Here is a 7108-nt window from a genome sequence, read left to right as displayed (position 1 = left end):
CGGCCACAGGGCTCGAACCCAGGACCTTCTTGCTGTGAAGCGACAGCGCTAACCACTACACCACCGTGCCACCCGGTGGCAGAGTTATGAATTTTTAAAATCAGGTCCTTGGGTGCCCCGTGTCACAGGCTGTGTTACGACATAATGTGTTCGCCCAGTGTAACATTCGGAAGAAAATTTAAAAGGAGATTAGACTCTTATCTTTGCAATTTTTCATGGGCCATCTGCTTTAATGCTTTTGAAATGCTTTTGAAATGCCTGGCGTTATTTTGTTTTGGTATGACGTTAGAACCTGGCCGAACTCAGTTTGGCAGTCATTCAGCTCACTTTATCATACCTGCAAACGTGTCGCTTTTTGGCGACAGTCACCTTTTTCATTGTCAATTGGGTCATTCACGTGAATCGTGTAGAACCGGAGAGGTTTTTTTTTGGGGGGGGGGGCAGCATCTGGACCGATCGTAATCTCAACTGAGCTCGCGCCTGTCAAGTGAGGGGGGGTGGGCTTGCTGCCATGTTATAGGCCATTATTGGACAATTCTTATAATTGACATTTTTTCTGGACCAATCGGAATCTCAGCCTTTGCCTCAGGATCTTGAAACACACTGCCATCTATGTTCGCGCTTGTTAAGAGACCCCTGAACCTAATGTGGAAACTCTGATACATCACTGATTCCTTCACATTCAGAAAGGTTAAAAACATTCATCATACGTTCAAAAACGTTCATCATAGTGTGGCACTGTATTATCTAATTCTCACTGCTTATAACTCTACACCTACCCGGTGGAGATGAGCTGGGAAACTGAAGACTGAAGGAACAGCTCCCTCTCTGATCCTGACTGTCTGACCTGTTCTGTCAAAATCCTACGTTCTGAAGTGTTCACTGCAGAGCATGGATGACGGAGTAGCAGAAAACCCTTCCCGTCACACAGCTGTCTCCCACTGCTTTTTCATGTCTTTATTTTTGGGAAACCTACATAGTATGTGAAAAGTTAGCTAAGCAACTAACAACAATCAGCGTAGTTACGAAGGAAATACTTTGTTGTTTGGAGACAGGTTTCACCGAGCGGCTATTATGCGCGAGACTTCATATTAGCCACAAAGTCAGAAAAATCTGTTCGTAAAATTACGTTATAATGACCAAATACAATGAAAAGTATTTTTCCAGTCTCACCTGTGAAAGGTAATCCCATGTGATGTCGTTTGGACGGTAAACCTGTTGGTACAGTTAAACGCAGCATATGAATGAGGCATCTTTATTCTCGGCTACTGTCTAGACACTATACTAGAGACAGTTGAAGAATCTCCACTTTGCCACATCCAATATGGCGGCGAGGATGACGTATGATTCTACGCAGAAGGCGGCGTCTATGTTTATATGTCTATGCTCCTAACATTAGTTCTTGATCTACGGAATGCACAGAAGAAACACAGAACCAATGCTGCCCCCAAAAGGTACGCTGGTCACTTTTAAAATTACGGTTAAAAAAAATACCCCAAACCGGATGGAGACATTTCACTCGTTCGGTCCAATATTAAATTTAATACCTCTCTTTCGAAAATTCCAGTCATTCCAAACAATTTAAGACGTTTTTAGGCCTTGAAAACCGAAAGTTGTATTTAAGACTTTTTAAGGACCCGCGAGAACCCTGGCCTCGCCTCGCGCCAACCCCCCTGAAATTTTCTCAACGAATTTACACATTTCACAAAAATGACATTTTCAGCGGGAAAAACTCGGAATTCTGCAGATCCACGGAAAATTCTCATCCCTGTCACGAACGTCAACCACAAATTACAATCGCTGTGACTCAAAACTCTCAGTCGCGATGTTTTCTGCGTGTCGCCATCTTGGTGCGAGTTATGCCAATTAGTTCAAGCTCCTTGCGTTCGGATCTTTCTATAGGGCCGTACTGTTTACCTAAGGAGGGAGGGTATTCGGTCCCAAAATGGAGAAAAGCGACTCTCAGGACATTAAAAATGATCACATCTTGTCCACATGATATTGTTCTTGCGAGACAGAGGAAAACGTGACACGCACAGACAAAAAAAAAGAAAATTTCAGATGACTTTGCAGTCAGTACCTTTAATATAAACTGAAACCAAATGTTATCTAGACTGTTGCTGGATTCAGGAAAGGGGGGGAGGGAAGAAACCCCACAACAACCCACCACCACCACCACTACAGAGGCAACTACATTTCTAACCTGAACAAGGAATACAGGCCCGTAGCCAGGATTGTGGAGGGGGGGGGGATCTTTTTTCCCCAAAAGTGGACTTCATCTGGCCCCCTACTCCCGTACCCCCCCAAATACACGAGCACACTTCAAATCTAATAATTTAGACATTTTTTTTTATTCGTTATAAGTTCTCTGTTGTCTGAGGCAAAGTGGCCAAGTGGTTAGAGTGCTTGACCACTAAGCAAACGGTCCCCGGTTCGAGCCTCGTCTCGGACGGTGATCTGGGGCTCGCCTCCTGTCCACCCAGCAGTGAATGGGGACCTGGTGGAAACACTGGGGGAAGTCAAAAGGCGGCGAGGAAAGGAACTGGCCACCCTACCTCATCATGCCATGGCCTAGACAGAGTGTGCTCTCTAACAGGCACTCTCCCCAATGTACGAAAACGTATATGGGACTGACTTCTTCTTCTTCTCTGTTGTCTAACTTATTATTGTTATCTTCCTACAACTGTGCTGTGACTTCATTGTCTGTCTCTGTTGCTCACCTCAGTTGTCTGTTGTTGCTCTCCTTCATTGTCTGTCTCTGTTGTTGCTCTCCTTCATTGTGTCTGTTGTTGCTCTCCTTCATTGTGTCTGTTGTTGCTTTCCCCTCCTCTGTCTGTTGTTGCTCTCCTTCATTGTCTGTCTGTTGTTGCTCTCCTTCATTGTCTATCTGTTGTTGCTCTCCTTCATTGTCTGTCTGTTGTCTGTCTCTGTTGCTCACTTCAGTTGTTGTTTATGGCATCAGAACACTCCTGATCTGCCCATGCTTTAGCATAAAAAACAACAATAATTTCTAATTGAGATAAATGTTTCAAGTAATCCTGAGATTTAAATAATATCGCACAGCCCTATAAGGACAATTGATTTAAAAATGCCCAAATGCAGCAACAGTGGGTGTTTTCACACACACTGGTCTGAACATTTTCATTTTTCAGCTAGTGCACACGTTTCTTTTCACTCTGATCCAAATGCCAAACCACTGACAGGGCGTCATGTTACCATGATGCCATGTTACCATGACGACTGAAAAACACGTGCTCTTAAAGTCTCGCATTTTACTGTCTTCACACCACACCACAGCTCCGATTTCCCAAGCTGAAAAAATCAAATCAAATCAAATCAAATCAAATCAAGTTTATTTGTACAGCGCTTTTAACAATAAACATTGTCGCAAAGCAGCTTTACAGAATTTGAACGACTTAAAACATGAGCTAATTTTATCCCTAATCTATCCCCAATGAGCAAGCCTGTGGCGACGGTGGCAAGGAAAAACTCCCCCAGACGACATGAGGAAGAAACCTTGAGAGGAACCAGACTCAAAAGGGAACCCATCCTCATTTGGGCAACAACAGACAGCCTGACTATAATATTAACAGTTTTAACAGGTATAACCCTCAACTGTCCTCATGGGGCCGTCCTTCACAGGAGTGGGGCGATAAAACTCCGACCAGACACAGGGCACCAGGATGGATCAAGCAGGTCCGAGGGGCAGAAGAGGCCAGCATCTCAATCCCAGGATCAACATGTAACTCAGAGGGACAGATGGGGGGGGGGGGGGGGGGGGGGGGGGGGAAGAGAGAGAGAGAGAAAGAAAACACGTTGTTAGGTATGCCCTAAAAATGACAAGTATTAAATCTGTGTGGTAGGCTCGCAGAGACGAGAGTCTTTACATCAAGCATAACACACAATGACATGTTAATATGGTAAAAATATATCATGACCTGCTCTGGCTGGATGCTTGATTGGGTGATGGGAGCACACTCCTCAGCAATGATGAGATGCAGATGGGACCCTTAGGCCTGGCCAAGACAATTCAGTTACATTTCACCGGGTCTGGGACATGCGACAGAATGTCTGACGGCCGATTCCCTGCAGGCTACGATAGCCAGTCGAGGTCCCCACCGTCTCCACCAAAAGATTTCCTGTTGACTCCATGTAACTCAGAGGGACAGATTTGGGGTGGGGGGGAGAGAAAGAAAACACAGGTGGTTAGGTATGCCCAATGTCACCTGAATAAGTAGGAACAGTATACATATTGCACCGAGTACAAGCAGGGACTCCGGCAACTAACTATGACAGCATAACTAAAAGGAGAGAGCCAGAAGGTAACACAGGCATGAGGGAGCCCCGGGACATAAAGCAGCCAGCCACTACACCGTCAACAAACTCGAGTGAGCAAGCGAGTGGGGACTGACAGCATCCATACATCCCAGTTTACCAAAACACTCTATGTCTGAGGACCCTCCAGATCTACTCCTTTACCTCATAAACACCATTAACAAAAGGCTTGACTAAACAGATATGTTTTCAGCCTAGACTTAAATGCTGAGACTGTGTCTGATTCCCGAACATTACTTGGAAGGCTGTTCCATAAAAAATAAAAGCAGCCCCAGGTCCGACGCTACTAGTACCCAGCCATCGAGCCACCTAACTCATCTGTGTGTGTGTGCGTGTCACTGACACACACAGACTGACGGACGGGCTGACGCTACCCCCCACTGATCACTCTGACAGATCTATCTACCACTACTGTTGTAAACAAAAGAAAAACAAAGTCCTGCACTCACCACCTTACCCATTTTGGCCCTTTTCTGGAACATGGCGCCAACATTTTGGGACAAAGTAGCAGCAGATTTCCTGCGTTTTCTGTCTTTATCTTCTTTTATAGAGGGCTACTGCGTGACGTCACCGTACCGCGAGATTGTGCTAGGGCGCCATATTGGAAGACCAAGTACATGTATGTATGTATATACATACAATATAAAACAAAGTACGAGCGAGAGTAAAGTGACACGATGGCTGATAATTCTGGTTATGTGAGTACATTACCAGCTGCAGAAAGGGCACGGTATGTGGAGAAACTGGCTGTGATTGATGGGTTTGACCCATATGATAAGACTCGGGGCAAGGGAGAATGCATTTTTTTATTTCATAATTTATTTTTAAATTTACTACTTATCTGTTATTTGAATTATTTGGACATGGGGAAAACTATATTTAAAATCCAAAGAGGAATGGAGGGAGGAAAATTAAAACAAAAGAAAGAAATGAAATATAGAGTATATTTGATAAAATTAAGGATGTTTTTATTCAGTAAACATTTTAAAAAAATGTTCTACAACACTCTAGCCTAGTGACTTACCAGTAACAAAATAGACTTGAAGTATTCAGATCCGCTCTGCATAAAGCAGCTAAATCCTCTCTCTGTCTCCTGGCAGAAAGCTCCTTGGTTTGCTTGTGTCTCAATCACAGCTGGTATTCTGTAGAAAGACTTCTTTTCACCTTTCCCATCAGCTTTGTTAGAACCCTAACACAGCACAAAAGTTTACCATTGTAGGTTTATGATGATCCAAGTGCCTCGTGGGTTCACATACCGCACGCTGCCGTTATTTCCCCCAATCACGAGTTTGTTGGTCTTCCAATATGGCGCAGGGTTTGTTTACTTCCGGTTTCGGGTGACGTCAGTGAAAGGGGTCTAATGGGGGCATTACCGCCACCCACTGGATTGGGGTGTAAAGCAGTCTGAACAAAACGTGTAAACATAAACATAGGAGAAATGAACCCGTTTTTCTAACTCGTCCTCACTTAGTCTACTTTTCTTTTTTGATTAGTCTGGATTTGATATTGTAAATTTAAATGTGAATCAATGTATATTCATCGGACATGAACAAATGAATAAATCTTGAGTAATCTTGAGGGGCGTGTGTGTCCGGGGGGGGGATCGAACGAACCCTCCGATCCCCCCTGGCTACGGGCCAGACATCCCCTTATAAATTATTATTAAATGTGATGAATTTGCATACTGGAACCTGATTGGCTGTAATACTGTACAATGCAGTAACACTTGCTGGTTAATATTCACACAGACTTTCAAATGAATTTTCAGCTTCCTGTTTCTTGCAAAAATGTGACAAAACAGCTGCACTGACATTTTCACACTTCTCACCAGTCTATTGTAATGTTTAAAAGTTTCTGTAACAGTCACAATTTCACAGATGCGTTAAAAAACTGATTTGCAATCCTGAAACAGAATGGATGAAAACCAGTTTCCTCTGAATGTGCAATGTGATCCTCACTTGATAATTTTTACAGTCATCGTGCTGCAATGCAGTTAGGAATCTCAGCCCTGGCCAAGTTTCCTCATTTCATGGACATTTTTCCAGCATGGAAAGTAACCCAGTCCCCCGTACGTCAAACTTCAGCATGGGCTCAGTTGGGAATCTTGTCAATTTTCATGAAGTTGATTCTGATTTTAAGGCAAGTCTGTTTCTTTTCACAATGTGGCTCAAAACACACATGATGAACAGTGGACTGTAGCACTGTGACTCAGATGTTTTGCAAGTATGTGTGTTGCCTTTACCCGCCCACTCAGACTGCACTTCAGTAACCTGCCTGGTGGTTCAGGTGTCACTGCAGTGTGTTTGTGACATTTGGTATCAAGAAGCCATAATAACTGCATTTAATGGCTTTGAGTTGCTCCTTGAGCTGTTCTTCCGTTTTCCCCCCACACTCAGGAACTTGCATCAAACACTTCACCATATCCCAAAGGTAAATAATATACTTAAAATGAAATAAATTTTCCAACACCACTTCCAATTTAAGAACCATTTAAGACACGTTTCAGTAAAGAAATACTCATCAATAATTTAGGGATGTACCAAATCCTGATTTTTAAGGTTCTGCCGAATACCGAATCCACTGCTTAAGATTCGGCTGAATCCGAAACCGAATACCGAATCCTACTCCGAACATCAGCTAGTACATTATAATGCAGTGAAAAACATTGCACATTTCCTTATCTTAATAGTAAGATAGAGATAAAATATTCCTTCTGGATAAAGTATTATTTTATTTTAAACTGTAAAAACATAGGCAATAACTTCTGCCACTA

Source organism: Neoarius graeffei, chromosome 18, assembly GCF_027579695.1.
Source record: "Neoarius graeffei isolate fNeoGra1 chromosome 18, fNeoGra1.pri, whole genome shotgun sequence".
NCBI lineage: Eukaryota > Metazoa > Chordata > Actinopteri > Siluriformes > Ariidae > Neoarius > Neoarius graeffei.
Note: the sequence above shows the minus strand (reverse complement) of the source record.